The sequence below is a fragment of the Hyperolius riggenbachi genome, chromosome 5 (genome assembly GCF_040937935.1).
Source record: "Hyperolius riggenbachi isolate aHypRig1 chromosome 5, aHypRig1.pri, whole genome shotgun sequence".
In the NCBI taxonomy this organism is placed as follows: Eukaryota; Metazoa; Chordata; class Amphibia; order Anura; family Hyperoliidae; genus Hyperolius; species Hyperolius riggenbachi.
This window is the reverse complement of record NC_090650.1, coordinates 114,869,026-114,891,939: the sequence shown is the minus strand read 5'-3', so window position 1 is coordinate 114,891,939 and position 22,914 is coordinate 114,869,026. Positions and strand designations below refer to the sequence as shown.

Below are 22,914 nucleotides of genomic sequence, written 5' to 3'. Positions count from 1 at the left end.
TTTTCTTTTGCTTTAACAGCAGAACACTCCCTGCTGCCATTAGCCAGCTCCCAATCACGTAGGGTTCAGGAACAAAGGGGGCCCCATGCTATCATTTTTAAGGCAGGGCCCTATTAAATATGCTTTACAGCGAAAAAACTGAAGTGACAGGTTTTGGACTAGTCCATCTCTTTATAGGGCATTCTCAGGGATATATTTGTTTTCAAAAGCACTTAGTGAATGGCAGTTGCTCTGTCCAACTGCCAAAAGACTGTGTAGGAAGCAGGGAAGCTGGCCAGCATCATTGTTTAAATCCTTTTTAGGGAATATCTTTATAAAGAATAAAAGCCTTGCTGAGAATCCCCTATGAAGAGATGGGCTAGTCCAAAACCTGTCACTTCTGCCAGATTTCTACTGCCTACTGTAAGTGACAGCATTATAGGAGAAAAGTAATTTATGGCTCATTTTACTCTGTAAAAATGTACTTCTTATTTGTATATGTTTGCACTTATTTTAAATTTTACGTTTTTCGCTGTAGTGCCCCTTTAAGTCTAGTTACGCCCCTGCGAACCACCTTTTTGGACATAGGAGCTATGTGGCCATGATGGGATATCTAAAAGTGTAATTTTTAGGAGTGTAGATACAATTGTTTATCTCATCAGTATATTTTCACCTCAGGTTCACTTTAAAATGCACCCTCTCTTCTGAACTATGAAAGGCAATGCAAATATAATGAGCGAAAGCCAGCGGGTGTGACAGCAGACATACTTTCCATTTTATTGCCCGGCCTAACCCATGCTTATTTTTAGAGTGTTGTATAAGATATGTTGATACAGTAATTGGCAATAAGATGGCTTCCTTGAAACGATGAAGGACACTGTAAGGCTTTTCATCAGAAGTTCCTATTCAGACCAGCTACACTTCATTAAACAGACACAGATCTTGCAGAACGTGGCCATAAAGTATATATCTCACCAGCACAAATGACACATAAATACATTAACAGAATATGAATGGTCTGTTAAATGACAGATGGTATGTCATGTACAAAAAACATTCAACTAGAGAATTTAAACCAACTAGGATCATGGAAAAGAACAGATTTTGTTTCCGCCTGCAGGGAGACTCTGAGATTATAGACGGCAAACATATAGAGGGAACATAAGTAGATGAATAAAGGCTTCTTTGAGCTGAATATCGATATGCGAACAAGAAAACATAATGCCAAAACTTGTTAGAGCAACTTTGGAGTGGTTGGAACTGGCACGACTCCAGCATGAGCTCTGGCCAAGTTATATAGATTTTCTATACAGAAAACATATTTTACACGGTAAGCTGAAAGAGTGTACGTAAGCAGATAGCTAAACCAGCCAGGGCCACAGACCTAAAGTCAGTTGCTGTCCAAAAATAGCAGGCGATTGCTTTGGACAAAATATTGTCACAAAATATATCAGGACAGCTCTCGTTGGCTAATCTTGTGTGTGGCTTTGCAATGCTAATGAAAATCCCCACAATTTAACCACCTGGCTTGGAATATCCAAACACTGTCTGTGCTGATGGAAATCTGAGGTAAGGAAGAAGGGAAACAAGAAAGTGAGGGGAGTGATTATATGGATTATATGTCTCAGAACGGAGTAGGAGGAGAATCATTTTGAGAGCTTTACATTTAGAATATATTAACCATATGTGATGACTTTGGAAGAGCCAGATTCAGGCGTACATGCAATAGAGGTGCAAGGAAAAATGCCAGGTAATACTAATGGTAGAATATCGGTATAATTAGCGATATTCTACTATCCTCGATAGTAGAATATTGGTAATTATACAGATACTTTACTTCCACCCTCCGCACCCTGATTCTTACACTAACCCCTTTTATCTATGCCTAACACTAACCTCCTCTCACATACTCAAAGCATGAACATTCCACTATCTACTCCTAACTCTAACCTTCCCCTATCTACTCCTAACACTTACATTCTCCACCTACTCCTAACATTAACCTCTCACTATCTACTCCTACCACTAGTCCCCCACCTACCCCTAATAACAACCTTCCCCTTCTACTCCTAACACTACCTCCCCTTCCTACTCCCAACACTAACCTCCCTCCACCTACTCCTACCACAAATCTCCACCAACCTACTCCTAAAACTAGCCTTCCACTATGTACTCCTAACACTAACTGTCCCCTACTTACTCCTATCACTTACCTCCCTGAACCTAACACTAACATCAGACTATCTACTCCTACCACTCCCCCCCCCCCACCTACTCCTAACACCAACCTACCCCTCCAGCTCCTAACAATAACCTCCCTCCACCTACTCCTAACACTAACCTTCACCAACCTACTCCTAACACTAGCCTTCTACTATTTACTCCTAACACTAACCACCCTCTACCTACGCCTAACACAAAGCCTGGTAATTAACCCTCCCATGTACAGCCCGATAATCAGAAAAATATTACTGTGGGCCCATCTGACTACCTATATTGGAGGCCTACCTAATTCTAGGGGCTCATCTGGGTTCCTATACTGAGAGAGGAGGCCTTTCTGCTGCCTATACTGATGCAAACTGCCTAATACAGAGGGCATATCTTTTAACTATGTTGGGGAAGCTACTGGGGGCACATCTGGCTACCTATAAAGGGGGTCTACCTAATGCTGTTGACACATAGCTTACTATAGTGGTGGGGGAGGCTCATCTGCCATCTATACTGGGGGCCTGCCTAATACTGGCAAAAAGGCATATATGCTACCAAAACTGGGGCCCTACCTAATACTGGGGACAAATCAGGCTTTCTATACTGGAGGCTACCTAATACTGGAGGTATATGTGGCTAGCAATACTGGGTATTGGTAGAGAGTGCTAACCGCTATGGTGGCATAGTGGTTAGCGCTCTTGCCTTGCAGCGCTGGGTCCCTGGTTTGAATCCCAGCCAGGTCAACATCTGCAAGAGGTTTGTATGTTCTCCCTGTGTCTACATAGGTTTCCTCCGGGTACTCCAGTTTCCTCCCACATCCCAAAAACATACAGATAAGTTAATTGGCTTCCCCCCTAAATTGCCCCTAGACTATGATACATAGATTACACTATACATACATATGACTATGGTAGGGACTAGATTGTGAGCCCCTCTGAGGGACAGTTAGTAACAAGACTATATACCCTGTACAGCACTGCATAATATGTCGGTGCTATATAAATATACTTAAATAAAATAATAAAAATACTCAGGGACACCTCCAGCTACCTATACTGAAGGGAAACCTTTGGCTTTCTACAAAGACATCTCATAAATAAATAGACACCCTGATTTGGACACAGTATTAGCCATTGTGTAACGATCGGTGTAACACAGAGAGGATCTGATTACCGGTGATCTGCAGTATCACCGAGAATACAGATATATACCCGATTATTGATGATCTGCAGTATCACCGATAATCAGATATATTTCTAACCTCGGGACACCAGGTAATATGAGTGTAATGTGCAACAGCAATACTTTGAGGAGAGCACCCGTATAGAGGGTGCAAGGCAGTAAAGGGTACTGCCCAGAGAACAGGCTCCTTCCAAAGGCCTGAGGCTCCCCAAGGGGCGGAGTCAGGCTGAGAGTGGGAAGGACCAGAGTGTGAGTGACACCAATGGAGGGATGTCACAAACAGACTGTGAACTATCTCTAGCTGGGGAGATAGTTCTCGAGGTCGGGCAGGCCAGGTCGTCAACACACAGACAGATAAAGTACAGAGACAGGAGACAGATGCGGAATCCTAAGACTAGCAGAGTTTGGCAACGGAGTATTAGATATAGTGAAGTACCTAATCAGAGATCAGAAGAGTAGTCAGGAAAGCAGAAGGTCATAACAAATAATCAACAATGCCTAGACTTGGGTGTGAGCTCCTAGATCATCAACACCCCGGAACTGGTCTAGATAATAACACAGATGGTAACAGGATTCCTAGACTAAGGTGTGAGCTCCTTGGTCATCAACACCTTGGAAACTGGTCTAGACACTAACTCAGATAATAACACAGATAATAACAGGATTCCTAGACTAAGAAGTGAGCTCCTTGGTCATCAACACCTTGGAAACTGGTCTAGATAATAACACAGATAATAACACAGATACTGACAGAAGGTCTGAGAGCTACCACGTAGTGATCGCAACGTCAGACACCAGAGAAATGACCAGCACCCAGTATATATACCCCAGCGTTCTCCAGCGCCACCCCTAAGTGCTGGACCAATGAAAACTGCTGGAATTGTCAGCTGACCGGCTTGGTCAGCTGACTCCCTTCTGACTGTCATAAAGGCTCTGCCTCTCCGCGCGCGTCCTCCTGAACCTGTGTGGACTATCAGTCCCAGCCACACCAGACATGTGTTGTAGTGTTTCTGCTGTGTTGGACGCGGAACCAGCCGCACCGCTGTCCAAGCATGCGGCGGTTCCTCCGCGTTCAGCAGTACTGTCGGAAATATGCCTATGCGTGCAAACATCCGCCGCCTTGTTCATAAGGCATGCGGCGGTTTCATCGTGCTCCATCATGCCAGTGGATGCAGACCCACGTGCGCAACCTGCCGCGTTGGACGTGGAATCAGCCGCCTTGCTCTGAGTACCCGCGGCGGCTTTTCTGCGTTTTCTCACACATTGTTTATTATAATACCCGCTTGTACCTGTGGATTTCATACGCCAACAGTACCACCTGGTGGCATCCATTTATCCTATGTAGGACTATGCCATAGACTGACAAAGGATTGGAAAGGTTTAATACATACAGTGTAGTTCTCTTTCAACTTCATTTCTCCCCTAGTCTAGATTACCAATGGGTTTCCACTCTTCAGTCACTGCAATGTAATGAAGCTTTCTATTGACATTGGAGTGGATTCGATCCAGAACAAGGCTAGATGATGCAGCAGCACAATTTAGACTGATGATTTATAACTGCTGTCCTGTGATTATATAAGCCAGCAAGTGAAATTCCAAACAATTTACTTACCCTACAATGCAGATTATTCAGTGCTTCTAAATAACAGTAAAATTACTGATTGGTACAAGGAGAAGGGCACTTTTCAGCATATAGAACTCTTTAACCCCAATACACACATCGGTATAATGTATTTTATTATTTTAAACCCATGAGACTTCAGCTTACACTGAATATTTACCGTAATTTTTGGCATATAGGACGCTCCGGCCTATAAGACACACCTAGGTTTAGAGGGCAAAAATCAGGGGAAAAAAAAAAACTAAATCTGTAACAATCTGTACGTTGGTTGCTATTGGCAACAGCACTACACCTTCGTTCGGCACCATATCACAGGAAGTGTGATAACTTGACTCTCATCACAGCATACAGCATAGGAGATAGGACTTCGTAGATGTTGTCAAAGTTCAAGAGTTTATTTGTAAAACCAATATACAGATATGTTCAGTAGCAATATCTAACCTCGGTAAAGCAAACCGTCTGTAGAATCTTATGCGTTTCTTGCATCACTTGATTTATCCCTAATAGATAGAGCAGGCCTCTCTTAGTTACATCTATGCTAGGCATATATATACAGCATACAGATCATGTAGAATGAAAGTAGGAAAAGGAGTGAATAAAGTCCTCAGTCAGAAGTAGCCCCTCGGGAGCCCACGTTGGCTCTTATACTGACTTCTAAAGAGTTAAATGTGACATCATCTGAGCAGGGATGGATCAATAGCTCATTGCTTGCTATTGGCTGATAAGAATCCATGCTATCATGACAAGCACAGTCTTTACTGCGCATGCCCTGGAAAATTCCATGTTCCAGTGACCTGTCCCTTAATCTGAGAAAAACAGTTGTTTACCTTTAGGAAATATGAAAACAATCGATGTTTACAGAAAAGAATGCCTCTATGTCTGCACATCAGAGGACAGATGACCCCTCTGGCCTTGTATAAGCAGAAACACACTGTTCTGCAGTGGTTCTAGAAATCCTGCTTAAAGGGAGGCTCTGCAAATCAAGTCTTTTAACTAAACTCAGTTAAAGTAACTGAGGCCTACGAATTCAAGCATATAATACTTACATTTTAACAAAATCTAGGTGCATTTATGGTGCAGAGGTATCTTATGGATCTTTCCCCCCTAAACAGCCTCTATCTAAGCTATACTGCACAGCTACACTCCTCTCCACTTACCCCTGCTGCCCCCAACTCCACTTCACTAACCTCTATGCCCACCTGCTAGACTACACTAACCCCTTCTGCTATGCTACACTGCACTACTCTGCATTTCACTAACCCCTGCTGCCCCACCAACTACACAACACTACATTACACATCACTAAGCCCTGTTCACCAGCTACAGGTACTACACTACACTAAACCTCAGTGGAATGTCTCACCTGATCCTGCTGCCGCAATCGTCTCCTCCTCCAGGGCCATTTCTTGGGCAGTGTGGGCAGGGCAACCCCCTGGGCATAGACTGGCAAGTAGAAGAAGGGGGGGCACAGGCAGAAGGACATGACCGCTAGGGAGCTGGTGACGCACAGTGCAGCCAAATGGAAGAAGAAAGAATATTACCAGCGCAATCACCTTCGCCTCCTTCTAGGCTGCCTCAGATGTCAAGTCATCATCATGTCACCATGTGATGACACCTGATGTCCTGTAGCGGTACTGCAGGCTGTCAGTGTGAGACGCCCATGGAGGAGTCGGCTTTCTGGGCTCTCTTCGCCTGTGTGTTTTCCTGGCCCCTCTTCCTCCTAGATGAGCAGCTAGTCGCTAGTAAGTAGGCAGATCTACTTGTGACCTGTGGCTGTGTGACTGCCCCTAAAGAGTAAGGGTTCATGAGTCCACGGGGGGGGGGCACAATTTTTACACCCTCACCTTGGGTGCAATTTAACCTAGAAACTGGCCTGTCCTCCTCCATCTTGGTTTTGTCAACTGTTCTTCAGGATGAAGCACATCAGGATCCCAGCTCCTCTTCACCACAGTCTCCATAGGCTACAGCTGCCGCACATGCTTCCGTTGTACAGAGTGCAGAGGAAGGACACTATTTACAACATCCTTCCTTTGCACATCCTGGTTACAGTTCCTCTATTGCTGTGTGACCTGTGGTGCATGTGCGCCGCATATCATGCATGAACCTGGCGCATGTGCGCCGTCAGGTCACACAGTAATAGGGTGGCTGGGGTCCTGATATGCTTCATCCTAAGGTATGGATGACCAGAGCAAGACGGAGGATGAGAGGATTGCATCAGTAGGATCAGGTAAGACCTTCCCTGAGCACTCTGCATCACTTTATTCCGTATCTTTAGACCATAAGATGTGCCAACTTACTCCTCCCAGTTTTGGGAAGAAAATGTGTGTCTTATATGCCGCAAAATACAGTAGTTATGCAAGAAAGTTTTATTACAAAGAATAACAATTACAAAACTTTAGTTTGTAAAATTACAAACTTTACAAGTTGTAAACAAATAAAACTTACTGAAAACACATATATTTTCACCTTATTTATAGACTTCCTGTAATACACACTAATTTTTACCTTTACGCGCTGAAGAATTCTTGTCAGATACAGTCCATGATCACTTCCACCTGTTTAACCGCTCCCTATGCCCTAAAGCTCTAGTATACTCAGTACAAATACTTATACATAATACAATTTCGTGATGATCTTCACCTTACCCACATAATATTTTACACTGGAAGAGACCTGACATCGATACATGAAATGATTTGCTTAAATTCCCCTTTATCTCTTCATCTTGAGAGCTTTATGACACTATCACTGAATATACCTAATTTATTGTTACCAAGAGCGCTATGTAATGGAGCTTATGTAGGGTAAAATTTCCACATCATTTGTTACTTTCACTATTAAAGTCTGGAAAATCACATTTGTGTAATCCCTTTTGTGTTCTGTGGCTTGGATTTGCCTGGCCGGCGCTGCTGATTTGAATGCCGAACGGCAGCACAGAACAGATCTTCAGTCACGGCAGCCAGTGAACTCACAGCTTGAGGGATTTAATGAGACTTGACGTGTCTGTAGCTCTGTTGTTCAGTGTTTCTGTAGGAATAAACATCCTCATAAAGCTTCCAGATAGCGCCAACCTTTACTAACAATGCTGGTTTGCTTCTTGCAGGATAATCCATTTACCAGTAAGGATGGTCAAAAAGATGCTTAATGCAAATAATATGCATCATCAAATTGGGCCAGTCAAAATCATTAGGAAGTGCATCTGATTGGCCCTATCCCATACAATTTGCATTTATAATAATAATAATCCGAACATTTGTATAGCGCTTTTCTCCTGTCTGACTCAAAGCACTCAAGAGCTGCAGCCACTGGGACGCACTCAAGAGGCCACCCTACAGTGTTAGGGAGTCTTGCCTTGAACTCCTTACTGAATAGGTACTGACCCTAGCCAGGATTTGAACCCTGGTCTCTCATGCTAACCAGTACACTATCCAGCCACCATTTTGATTTTGATTGGCTGAAGATTGGCCAATTGTACCAATGCCATGTAGTATGAGAGCATACCTAAACATTCTGTTCATAATATTTAAAATCTGTTGGAACTCACACTACAAAGAGGTGGTAAAAAAGACAGTCATTGGTCAATCAAAACGGAATTTGGGTATCCACCCTAATGTACAAAATTGGGTGTATTAAAGTGCAACTATAATAATTCCTAAATTTGTATAGGGCATTTCTCCTGTCGGGCGCAAAGCACTTGCGAGGCAGCCACTAGAACACACTCAGTAGGCAGTATCAGTGTTAGGGAGTCTTGCCCAAGAACTCCTTACTGAGTAGGTGCTGGCTTACTGAACAGGAAGAGTCAAGTATTGAACCCAGGTCTCCTATGTTGAAGGCAGGACCATTTAACGATCCAGCCGTTAACTGACACTAATGTAACATACACACTCGGCTAGACTCGGCAGAGGTGGCCGATAAAAACTGCTTTGGGTGAGACTCATGTAAGTACAGCAGCCGCCAGAGGTTGCCTAAAGATTCAGCATGCCAGATCCTTAGTGACCCCTGATGCCCATGAAGTCCTCCCACTCCCAACCATCAGCAGGAAGCTGGCTCATTATGCATCACTTCTTGTCCCTCCATCTCCCTCCATAGCCACAGGGATCCAGCCCCAATCCCTGCCAGGCAACAGGAATTACAAGTGTGTATGTAGCTTCATATGCAGATTGATGCCATTCCTCATTGCTATTGATATTAAATATGAAACCTCTGCAAATGTCTTTGTTTTGTTGTCTTGTTTTTTTACAGCGGTAAAATGCTATCTGTAGTAGTCATGTGACCACTAATATCAACCCTCAGGTGCTCTTCCCAACTAGTTCTTCATTTTGGCTACAGTGGTTAAGCTTTTGTTGCCGCCTTCTACAACCCTGTTTAAAAAAAAATGTAATTTAAGATTTAATCGCGCATGCGCCGTACTGTCACGCCGGCCGCTGTGATGACGCGAGGCGGCCGGCGTAATGACTTTACGCGTAATGTATGCGGAAGAAGCAGCCCGACACTCAGGCCAAGTGTCGCCAGGATCCAGCAGCCAGCCATATCTGAAGAGGCATTGGGAGAAGACACAGAGGTACGTCGTGGGACCTCCCGACCACCACTGGGCTACAGAAAGCCCCGGGTAAGTTCAAATTTTGTTTTTAATTTGAGCTCAGAGTCCCTTTAAGAAAAATATTCATAAATGTAAAACTGGAAATAATGTAATTGCTTACAGTACTTTAATATAATTAAAAGAGGCAAAAAACCCAGATAATTCTTTGTAAGGGAAAGCCGATATTGGATGGTTGTGATTTACTGGCCTTCAGGCCGCACTGCATTAAAATATACATGATTCTGTAATCAGAAAGACTGTCAAAAACATTGTGATGATTTCATTGCTGCACTCACTGATGCATGTCAAACATGTCATGTCAAACTTCGGCCCCCAGGCCAAATTTGGCCCACTTTGCATTATGTTTGACCCACTCTAGACCACCAGGGAAGCTATATTGGAGGTGAAGCCCTAGAACACCAGGAAAGCCATATGGGGAGGTAGGGGAAAAGCACTTAACACTAGGAAACTATATAGGGGAGGGTGGGGGCCTCTAGACACCAAGGAATTGTATAGGGGAGGGAGGACCACGAGACACCAGAGAACTTTATAAGGGAGGAAGGTGGCCAGTAGACATTGAGGTTGGCCTGCAGCTAGGTCCCAGTGTACAGTTTCGGCCCGCGACTAGGTCCCAGTGTACAGTTTCGGCCCGCGACTAGGTCCCAGCGTACAGTTTCGGCCCACTTTGTATTTGAGTTTAATATCCCTGGTTTAGATGTGTGAGAACTGTCCTGCACACTTTTGTTGTGCAGCAAATTAGGACTATACCAAACTACAAGGACAGGGGATGCACCGATGGTGTCAGCAACACTAATTTGCCTTTAATAACCTTCCTTCAATACTTTATAGGTGTGTCATACAACTGAAGAAAAATATATATTTTAATATTGCTGTTATTTTGATCTGTTTTGAGCGAGTGTTACTGATTCTGAGTGGGGATAGGCCTGACACACTCTGCTCTGCTCTGAAGACTGAGGCCGGTTGTTTGGGGTGCAATGCCTCACCCCCCCCCCCCCCGCCGCATCGCACCACCCAATATGACTACCTTATGACCCTGCGGCAGACTGCACCATCAGGGTCATATGCATAGCGCCGTAAGGGTATCGCAATGTAGAGTGAAAGAGAGCTGAGTATAGTGTGCTTATCCTATTGCATTCTTGGGGTTTACTTACAGTGTAATGCTAGCCTAGGTATACACACACCATACAATTTTCTGTTCGATTTTCTGTTCAGTCACTTTTCCGATCGATTTTCTTATCTTTTCTTATCAATCTCCATTCACTTCTATGAGAAATCAACCAGAAAAACTATCGAAAATCAGATCGGACATGTCGAAAATTATCTATCGAATCATCTATCTAACAGAACATTGTATGGTTTGTTCCTAGCATTACTCAACCACAGCAAATCCTGGGAATGCAGTAGAAAAGAGCCCCCTGTGACTTCAGTTCACCACAAGCTGTTTGGTAAAATTTGAATGTAAAAAGTTCATGTTCTGCAATTTACCTCATGCGGTAAAACATTTTTTGTTTGAGCATTCCAGGGCCGGGCCGAGGCAGAGGCGAGAGAGGCTCCAGCCTCAGGACACAGTGTAGGAGGGGTGCACAACTCACTCAGCTATCATTCCCCTATTGTGTTTGAAGCAGAGAGAAATAAGAAAAGGGGATACATGGAAGTGACTGCAAGCCAGATAACTACAAATTCAGGTGTTGGGTGAGGGGGCAGAGGGGGGGGGGGGGGGGGGAGGCTGGGGCGCTCTTAATCTAAAAGCAATCAGTGTGTGATAAGTGGGGTGGTGGGGGGGAAGGGTGGAGGGGTGCACTTTAGTGTCTCAGCCTTGGGTGCTGGAGGACCTTGTCCTGGCTCTGGAACATTCAATAAGTTGTCATAATGTGACTGTTTATATACAATTTGAAATTCTTTAATAAAAATTATTGAAATCGAACATTCAATAAGATTTTCATACATGTGGTAATAGTTTGGTGATTTACCAAAAAACTCCATTCTGACAGTTCACAAACATTTTTACCACATGCTGTATTTCATTCGGTATTTGATGGCTTCTTACAGTGCATGAAAAATGGATTAGAGATGTGATACTGATAGCATTTTTTTTATATGCTGACAAGTTAAGTCCAAGCTGCATTAAGTTACCATAAAATGTATGTCAGCTCAAAAACATTAGTATCTTGTTAACCAGTTTTAATGACTACATAATATTGTCAAATTAGGGAAATTTGTTTTTATTAATAACTTTATTTTCCCAAATAGTTCAATTAGTTTTCACCTTTTCTTTACTGTTTCCTTCCTTCTATAACTATCTGAATGGTTGTTTGTTTCTTTTTTTGCCAGCCCCAGGCTCAAGATAACCACTAAACATCTCACTTGTTTTACCGTATGCTCTATTCTTTGTGATGTACTAACAATGAAAAAAAAAACAGTTTGTGCAGCACTCTATATATTTATGCACTTTGTTAGTGAACGAAACAAAAAAGACTTCGATCTCACTACTTTTCGCTTATGCAGTTTTTGGATTGGTTTCAAGAGGGAGACAGTTGCAGCTTGGTTAGTTTAGAAGCAAAGACAATGGGCATCATCCACTGTGAAGTGACTCTTATTTGACTTTGTACACATTTCAATCTCCAATTTTCCCCGCATGTGCAAGCGTACCGAGCGATGTGAAACTGCCATCATGCGGCTCTATAACTGCACCCCAAACCCACCTTCTTCTCACGTGAATGCTGAAAAGTAACCAAGCTGTACAGCTAAACTACCACAATTTTGATGCACGGGATTAAGTATGTTTAACAAGGGCATAACTAGAAATCGCTGGGCCCGCCCTGCAAAAATTTGGATGGGCCTCCCCACCCCAGGTATAGGAGCCGAAGCAGGTGGTTTCTGCGCACGACCCCTCCTGCCCCCCAAAATGGCCCTGGGCGTCCCACAACACAGCTGCAGATGCTGAAGCCCCTATTGTTACGCCACTGATGTGTAAAGTGGAATAAAACAGTCACTTAATAGTGGATGATGTCTATTCTTTGTGAACTGACTTTCATGAGGTATTTATCTCCTCTCCTTTGGCTTCTTTCACACTTCTGTGGTGTGGTGATCCCACGGCAGGGGAACCTGCCACAGGATCACTGCATCACACAAATCCATACTCATATGTCCCTGCAGCAGAGTGTGCCAACCGGGTCCTATACATAACCTCCACTAATCACCCACTTCCAGCTCTGCTGGGAAGGAGGGGGGGAAGAGAGATATCTGGCCACCTATCAGGGCTGCAGTTTACCCAGCGCTGGTCTAGAGTCTAGAGCAATGCAAATCCTTCTCAGGGAGGATTCTTGTTGGTCCAGACCTTGGCCAATGGGAAGCCACAGCGGGAGCTTCAGAGATGCTTTGCTGGGGCCCACAGTGTCATACTAGTCTTACTAGGCCCTGCGGGGGCAAGGTCTGATGAGGAGCTCTCGGGTAGTGATGATCATAATCAGCTAATTACAATTATGTAAAATTTTGCCTACATTTTACTAATTACGCCTATGTGTAATTACAGTATGATTTGTAAATCAATTTATTTTGCATAGTCATTCGTAATTTCGCGCAAACCTTTACATAATTTTCGCATAATTTCATGCTGACTTTAGCAGTGAATAGCAAAGCCCCCATACATGCTATTGACACCCATCCAATTGCTGCATATGTTAAGGGGAATAGTGCGTACAAGTCAAAAAAAGACCTTGTAATTTTTGAGATAATCGATTTTAGAAACGCAAAGACAAAATCGTTTTTAAAACTCTGAAAACTGACAGTTTAAAAACCTTTTTCTTTGCATTTTCTCAAAAACGTCATGGTCTTTTTGAAAAAAAAAATGTTTCACTTGTACCCACTATTCTCCATAACATATGTAACAATTTTAGTTGCAATAGTATGTATGGGGCTTTGCTATTAACAGCCAAAGTCAACACACAATTTTGCAAAATTATGAAATATTAATATTACATACAAAATTAATTACATATTACTCTGAAATTTCCCATTACGATTATGATGCTTAATTGCGAATTTCGATGCAAACTTTTGCATACAAGAAAAAGACACAGAGAGCCCAATATGGTGTAGTATGCTCGGAACAATAGTGAATAATGTAATGTGAGAAGGTTATACTCACAAACAAGGGTTACCGCTGAGGCAACCACTGTGAATGCAGGTGAGGAGATTAGACCTGTCCTCACTCAGGGTTAAGAAGTCGCTCTCTGTAGATAGAAGATGCATATGCAACATTTTGGCCCACCACTGCTCTCAGGGTCCCCTTAGTAAAGGAGATTCCCATATGTGATGGAAAATGTGCATTAGGGACTTTAAACCTTCTCTTTAACAGGTCTTAGCTAATGGTCATGTCTGATGTGAAGCATCGCTACCTGGCATCATGAAAGGGAGACTAGGATGAGCAAGTTTTTAAAAACCTTCCTGAATAGGATCAGGCGACGTTATTGCCACCTGATTTTCGAACTCACCTGCGCTTAATGCTGGTGAATTCAAAGATAGGATATGGCCCAAAGAGGATGTAAAAGGGAGTGAACTGCAGTCTAATGCTTAAAGGGAACCTAAAGCGAGTAAAAGTATTTAAAATAAAAACATGACGTAGCTGCAAATGAATATTACATACTAACCTCACCGTCAGTTCCTCTCAGAAGCTCACCATTTTCTTCTTATTGTGAACTCTTCCAGTTCTGACAATATTTTGTCAGAACTGAAATATACCAGTTGCTGTCAGTTATATATCAGCAACTGTCAGTTACAACTGAATGTGCAAGGTAATGTCCATGTTTCCCTATGGCTTAAGTGGGTGATATTACAGTTTAACAGTGTGCTGACTAGGAAGCTGTTATGGGGTAATGGCCATTTTCAAAATGGAGGATGGTGAATTCCCTTGATCACAGTGGACAAACGGGACGCAGGAGAGGAGAAAGGGATTGAGGCGTAGACTACACAGGAGGTAAGTATGACCTGTGTATGGTTATTTTGACTTTTTATTTTCAGTTCAGGTTCTCTTTAATGCATATGTTAGATGGTGTTTGGTTGAGGCAGCAATTTGGAGCTTCCTCAACCTAGCATCTAGCATGTTTACAGTGGCCCCCTATCCCCCTAACACAACGGCCAGGGATTCAGATTGCCAGATAATCGTATTCAAGCCCTGGTTGACTCCATTATTCTCCCACCTTACCTCTCCAGGTTTATGGCACTCCGTCCAGCACCACACTTCATCTCACCCTCCCCTTCCACAATAAGAGTCGCTAGCTTGTAGGCTAGCAAAGTATCTCTTCAGCCTTGGCCCTGAACTGTTGCCAAAGGGATAGAGTCTTGATTCCTGCCTGGCAACATTCCTTGTGGCCAGGAACACACTTAGCAGAAATGCTAGCATTGTGGAAAATGCAGCGTTTCTGCCGCTAATGGTAGTCAATGGGCCGCATCAAAAACGCATATGCGTTTTTAAAAACGCTGGTTTTGTTGCATAATTTGCAAAACCGCTTCAAAAACACACAACTGAAAGTCAATGGTAGCGCAATGTAATGTGTTTTGTATGTGTTTTTCAAGCCTTTTTATATACTTTTTGTTTTATTGTTTTCTGATGTATTTCTGCTTTCTGTTGTCTATCTAGTGATTTGTATAAAACGCAATTGAAAAACTCATGGAAAATGCATACAAGACGCATATGCGTTTTGTATATGCGTACCGCAAACACGTAAAAACACACGCAAAATGCTAGAAAAATGCATATGTGGAAAAACGCAAACGCACAAAAAAGCACACAAAAGGAAAAACGCACATAACAGAAAACTGAACCTGTCACGCACAGTCATGTGTGCACCCTGCCTGTATGTTTGTATAAAGTTTAAAGAGAACCTGAGGCGGGACTACAAGTAAAAGAAAAACATGCTGACTGGTCCATGGGGGTTGCTAGACCAGGCAGCGCTCATTACCCCCTTCCCCCCCTCCCTCCCCGCTCCTATCTGCTGCCATCCATCATTTTTACTTCGGTGACCTTAGGGGGTCACAACGCTGCAGACAAAGTGTCTGTGCTCACCTGTGAGAGCACAGCGCTGATTGACATGGAGGGGGCGCTGGAGAGGAGGGGAGCAGGCAGCAGAGAGTCTATTAGAGCCAGTTAGAAGGTTCTGATAGACAGGTAAGGGGGTGATTTGCAGACATTCCTTAGCCTGCAATGGCATGCCCCTTCCCCGTCAGTTTGCCGACATCTGAATGTCGGCGGATTCCGGAGGGGCTAGCGGGGCACAGCGGGCACGGTGAGCGCCGATCAGGTCACACAGAGGCATGTCCTGCAGATGAGAACATGCCTCTGTGTTCCTTTTTTTTTAGATTTAATAACTCGCCTCGGGTTCTCTTTGAATACCCAGTGCCTACCCTGTCTAAAACTGCAAAACAGGCGTCTATGCAAAAAAAGGCACAAAGAAAAATGGGCACGAAATAGCTGTAATATAATATCAGTCATTTTACAAATATTTTACTAGATGCTATAGTAGAATGTCAGAACAAACTTGGAGACGGCACACCAATGGCTTGCAATTTCAAATTATATTGGAGTACACAGCAGTACACAACATGTTTCGGGCATTGCCCTTCCTTCCTTAAATTACAGAATATCTGTAATTTTACCAATATTGTACTATCACCCTCTGTGTCCTAATTCTAGCTTAAAGAAATACTATCAATACCCAAGTGTTCTAAAATTAAAATGTACAAATAATGTCTAAGTAGCTGTGTAAACATTTTCCTACTTTTCATGTTAAATATCAGAGGCAAAAGCTTTAATTTATTGAGAGTAGGATTTAGCTATATTGGGACAAATCAATTGCAGAAGGGGTGTCTGTTTCAATGCACAGCCAGTGTTGCATATTAGACTACAGTGTATTTTTCTCAGAGAGCAAAAACTGTATGAAAAGCTGTGACAAAAGCTGTGAGCTTTCTCTCTCTCTCTCACACACAGAGTTACACACAGGGTTAACTGATCAAGTGTGAGGGGAATTTCCCCTCTCCTCGTGGCTCATTCTGCCCTCAGTTTTGGCGTCAGTAAAGTTTGAAAGTATTTTGATAACAGTAAACAAAGAGGCTGCCAGTGAAATGTATACACAAGTACTTAGCAGCACTTCCCAAACAATTCCTATCTCAATTGAAAAAAATTTGTAGATCGATAGTGTTCCTTTAAACACTCCCCTATCTATGCCTAACCCTAACCATCTTACCTTCTCCTAACCTCCCCCTACCTACATCTAACACTAACCAACCGCCATCTACTTCTAAGGCTCAACACACACCATACAATATTCTTTGTTCAATCTTACCACTTTCATGTAGTATAAGAGCTTATCCAATCAATCATTCAAGGTATTTTCACTCTGTTGGCCCTTATACTACATAGATTTGGTAAATCTGTACAACCAAGATTGTATGGTGTGTGTTGCGCATAACACTAACGACCCCCCACCTATTCCTGACACTAACCATCTCCACCTACTCCTAACACTAACCACCCCCCACTCACCACAGTTGTGCACAGGATTTTGGTTACCGTATATACTCGCAAGCAAGCCGAATTTTTGACCCCCAAAAGGGGGGTCAAAAGTTGGGGGGTCGGCTTGCTTGCAAGTCACCTGTGGTCCATGCACCCGCCCCCCTGTTTTTTCAGGTAAAAGTTGGGGGGTCGGCTTATATGCGGGTCGGCTTGCTTGCGAGTATATACGGTATGTAGCCAATTCCGGTGAACTGCTGCTCCCAGCATGCCTGCCATTCCTACAGAGTTCTGCTACAATGTAGTGGAACTCTGCCACTGCTATTGTTTGCTGGTGCCTATTTCTCTATTTTAATATAGACACCTGTAGTGGAGCCCAAAAAGTACTTGGCAAAAATTGTTGGTTCCACTGCAGCTATGATAATGATCTACACAACTTGTATAATGAGGCACATCTGCACATACTAACACATATACATACTGCAGATCACATGGACGTATCTGACTTAACTGGACTTAACCATGTTACCAGGGCTGTAACTCGAAATCACTGGGACCCCCTGCGAAACTTTGGATGGGGCCCCACCCCATTTACTTTCTGCACAGGTAAGCGGAGAACCAATGTTCTTCAATTGACTAGTGCGCACTTGAATGTGTTTTCACCATGCAGATAAAAACAGACAGCAGTGAAGCTCTGAACGTATTTTCTCTATCAATAACATTAGCTTCTGTGATAAAATGTGCATGTTTTCACACACACAGACACACATGCTGGGCAGAAAATGCATACAGAATACCGACAGACAAGTGTGCTCCCAGCCTCAGCTTATTACACTCACTCTGTCCTTGGGGGATGAGGGATGGTGTACACAACACCCTGCTGCACACTGAATGGGGACTGTCTACAAATCTTTGTCTACAAAACTTTGTATGATTCGTTATTAGTGGCTGAGCAGACGCAGTTATTAGAACAGTTGTGCAGAGAGCAGAAAGTTTTTTTATTCTCTCCATGCCCTTGGTTGTCAGTCTCTACGGACAGGGAAAATAAACTTCTCCCCCACTGGTTCACCTGCGGCTTCTGGGCTCCCCTCTGGCTGCATCCCTTGCAGGGGCTATTGTTATAAAGGAATCACCCTAGATATTACATGTGTGTTCTGCTCCAAATACTGCATGTTGTTACTATTAGTCCACATTCTACAGTTGGTGTGGCTGCATTTTCTTCACATGTAATATGCTCAGCTACAGAGTAAGTGTCATCTGATTATATAACTAAAGATAATGATGGCTGTTGTTATTATTATTATTATTTTTCTTTGTATTTAATATCCCGTTCAGTGTAATATGATCTCTACTCTATGTCTGCTTAAATAAAGGCCTAAAATCAATAAATGGAACATTTGCGTGACAAAGTATGAAAGGAGGAAGCTGTTTACATTACAATTTCTGTATATTTTTAGATGACTTTAGGGTTTCCTACCTTCAGAGGAAGTAATATTGAGGGCACAGTACATTGTCTTGTACAGAGTGCTCTGTTTCTTAACCACAAACACGCAATCTCATGAGTAATTAACACATGCTTGCAAATGCACAGTATGCAATGCGCAGCAAATGGCTCAGTTATATATATATATATATATATATATATATATATATATATATATATATATATATATATATATATACATACAGTATATATCTCAAATAATGACAAAAATGTAACCTAGCTATAAAAAAAGCAGAACTTTATGCACTTTTCAGTTTTATTCCCATATTTTTCCATGCAGATTTTTTGCTAATAGTTACCAGCACCCTAAGGCTAAGCTGACACTTGTCTATGCAGAAGGCCATGAGTTTTTTTGCTATGGGCATTTTTTCCCATGTTTGTGTTTTTATGTGCATATATTTATGCGTTTTTCATGCGTTTCCATTTGCATTTTTAATCAATATTCATATGTAACAAGTAAAAATAAATAATTTTCTATTTAGTTTTTTCCTGATGTGGGCAAAAACACATAAAAAACATGTCTTTTTTCACCATAGTAAAAGCATTACATGAGTATGCAAACAGAATGAACTTGTTGAGTATTTTAAAAAATGTGTGAAAAACGCATACCAATTTTTTGTGCAGCCCATTATGTGCGTTTTTGCATGCATTTTCTAAAACGTATGCGATTTCAAATAAGTGTGACCCTGGCCTAAGGCATGATACACAAATAAATCTGTACTGTACATTTCCGGTTCAGTCCAGTTCAGTCCTGTCCTGTCAGTTTGCATCGGTTTTCTGTCAGTTTAAATCACCTGAATAGACAGGATATGCACACCTTTTATGTGTGAACATGCCCATAGAAAACTGATACAAAGCTGACAGGACTGGTCTCGGACTGAAAATGTACAACTTTTATGTGTTAAAACAGCCATAGAAAGACATACAAAACTGATGCCAACTGTCAAAAACTGGCAGGACAGGAATGGACACATTTTTATGTGTGAACCAAGCCTTCGGGTCCTTTTATACTATATCATTTGCTGTCAGTTGTAACTGAAATGACAACTGATGGGCATTCAAATGTCCATGTTTCCCTATGGCCTCTTTCACACTATAAGCTGGGTAATATGTTACTGCTTTATAAATACAATAAATAAATATACGCTGAAACAGGGCAGTTTTAGGCTAAATTGCTCCCAGGGCAAAAGTGTAAAAATTAAAAACGTTATTTGGGATGTGGTATTTGGCCCCACCCCTCCTATAGGTAGCCAGGTATAGATGCCCTCAATATAGGTAGCCAGCTATAGGTGCCCCAGTATAGGTTAGCCAGGTATATGTGCCCCAGTATAGGTAGACAGGTTTGGGTGCCCCCAGTTTAGGTAGCCAGGTATAGGTGATCACAGTATAGGTAGCCAGGTATAAGTGCCCCAGTATAGGTTAGCTAGCTATAGGTGTCCTACTATAGGTAAGCCAAATATATGTGCCCAGGTGAGTTTTCCCAAATGCCACTTCCTGCCATTGCCACACATTGCTGCAATGGAGCGGGGGAGCACAGAGGTAGATGCGAGGAGAGGAAGGAGACATGCCCCCGTCCCCGCAGCTGAGTGTGCCGCTGCTCCCCCCTCCTTCACTGCGCCCCCCTCCCTCACTGCTCCCCGGATGGACAGTGACATCACCCGACCATAGAAACAGGGCTGCACTGAAAAACTGAAGCTTTTTCACAATGCACTGCTACTGAAAAATAAAATGCATCAAAGCTCATTAAGTGTAAAAGGGCTCTTAGGCTATGTTCACAGTGGGTGTGTTGTGTCAGTACTGTGAAGCATATAGTCCCCTGTACTCCGCAAGGTCTCTGGGTCTACCCTATTACATTACGACCTGAACGAGCAACTGCGCATGCAGTGTCAGACTGGGAGCTGGAAAAGCTGAGGAAATACACTTGCTGGCCAATCAGCAGTAATCAGGTGTTGCTACTCGCAGTGAAGACTTGCTGCAGGTTTCTATTGGAAGTGGTAACACAGGGTTTCTTCTGCTTGGCCAGCAGGTGGATTTCCTCAGGCTTTTCCACCTCCCAGTTCAACACTGTGCGCATGCATGGTTCTCAAATGAATGAACCGTGCACGATCTGAACACTCCTGGTGACAGGAGCGCGGTCAAGACATACGGACGATGCAGCACATGCACAGTCGCTGCGGCCCACATGGCCTATATGCCATTAACTTTACTTTTTCTCCTGAGTTTTCTCCTAGGTGATAATTTTTCACTTTCTCTTTAACATAACATTTTAGCACTTTGCCAGTGAAAAAGTACAAAAAAGTAAGTGAAAAAGTACTGTCAACATTTTAGTATTTACTTGCTTGCTGGTGGTTTTAAAGAGAACCCGAGGTGTGTTTAAAGAATGTTATCTGCATACAGAGGCTGGATCTGCCTATACAGCCATGCTGTGAGGCTGTGTTTACATCTGTAGTGTCAGTCTCAGCTGCTCCCCTGCCTCCTGCATAGCCCCAGTCCCTGCCCCTCTGCAGGAGGCGGGGAGAGCAGCAGACTGACACTATAGAGATAAACACAGCCAGCTCTGACAAGCTGTTTGTCAGCAGCGTGGCTGTGATTTATGAGGGATTGCAGAGTGCAGGGGGACCTTAGGGGGGTTTGGGATAGCAACAGAGGCTGGGCTATATAGGCAGATCCAGCCTCTGTATGCAGATAATATTCTTCAAACCCACCTCGGGTTCTCTTTAAAGGCATTTTATGGACAAGATGTGAACATATCACCTAGGAGAAATCTCAGGAGAAAACTTTAATTGCATGTGGGCCAGTATCTCAACTCAATCTCTGGTGTTGTTTTAGTAAATCAGGCCTCTAGTCCTATGACTTCCTTAGGTAAGCACAGTGCTGATTCAGTAGTGTTCCTAGCTTTTCATTACTGAACATCACTAGAATGTAGTACTGTAAGTCTATACTTACTCTGCTTTGAGAAGCAGCCTGACTTAGCAAATGCTGTTTATTTTTGCAGGTACTGCAGCAAAAAATAACAGGTAACCACAAAGTAAGGAAATCTGCATTCCGTCCGTGTGATGCACGCATGAAGAATTCTTCTGTTTGTACTCATTCAAATAAAAGGTGCTGACAGCCTCCCACTCGGCTGAGGGTGTTGCAGTTGTCAAGCTGAAATGAAATATAATGCCTGAGCACAATAAATAGGTTGTGCAATGTCAAGGTAAATGTTTATAATGTAAGTTGCTTCATATTCACATTGCTCTGAGATTTTCACACTAACAGCTTTAGTGGAGTGTTTCACAGAAAGATGTACTGATTTATACATGGTAGTGATGGATTACAAAGATTCTGCGTTCCTTATCTATGTGACAGTCAGCCGCTCTCTGCAAACTTTAGTTCTACTTCCCACGCCAACACAGATTGCATGCTTTCTTTTTGTCTGACTTCAACAAAACTTTTTGTTGGGTGTCCCACTTAAGTAGATAGTACTGTAAATCTGATGACTACTTTGATTTGAGAAATAGAGACTGATGTAAGTTCTTCAGCAGTGGCGTTGTTAGGACGTTTGATCTGGGGCACTACCCCCGACCTGCTGCCAGTGCCATGGTGCCCCGGATCAATTATGGCCAGAGTGCCCCCTGAGCTGTGCTCCCATGCTCCTCTCGGACTTCAGATCACAGTGACTCCACCCGCCCTTCAATTCCCCCCCCCCCCTGCTGCTCCTCCCGCACGTCCCCCGCTCATCTACAAACAGCGGCTGCTTACCTCTGCTTTCATTCCAGCGTGGAGCCTGGAGACTACAGCTGCAGGTCTCTCTCCTCCTCCTCTGTTCCCCTAGTGACCAGCTTCTGCTAATGACGTTGATCACATCATTAGCAGAAAGCGAGCATCGGGGAAACAGCAGTAGGGAGAGAGAGGTCTGCGGCTGTGCTCTCCACGCGCCATGCTAGAATCGAGGCAGAGGTAAGTAGCCGCTGTTTGTAGATGAGCGGGGGACGTGCGTCGGGAACAGCGGGGGTGGGAAGTTGGACTTGGAGAGGGAGTGAAGGGCACCCTTAAACCTACCTACCTGCCCATACTGAAAGCCCCATACCTACCTATACTGAAATCCCCATACCTACCTACCTATACTGAAGACCCATACCTACCTACCTATACTGAAGGCCCCATACTTACCTACCTATACTGAAGGCCCCATACCTACCTACCTATACTGAGGACCCCATACCTACCTACCTATACTGAAGGCCCCATACCTACCTACCTATACTGAGGACCCCATACCTACCTATACTGAAGGCCCCATACCTACCTACCTATACAAAGCCCCATAC

General features: G+C 43.3%; 1 long non-coding RNA gene across 1 annotated transcript; it reads left to right on the top strand.

Moving 5' to 3' along the window:
- Positions 1-287: 287 nt before the first annotated feature.
- LOC137519716 (uncharacterized) lies at positions 288-21,726 on the top strand. The gene is made up of 2 exons (XR_011021093.1): positions 288-402; positions 21,597-21,726. It is a non-coding gene; the product is annotated as an uncharacterized lncRNA (long non-coding RNA).
- The last annotated feature ends 1,188 nt before the right edge of the window (positions 21,727-22,914 follow it).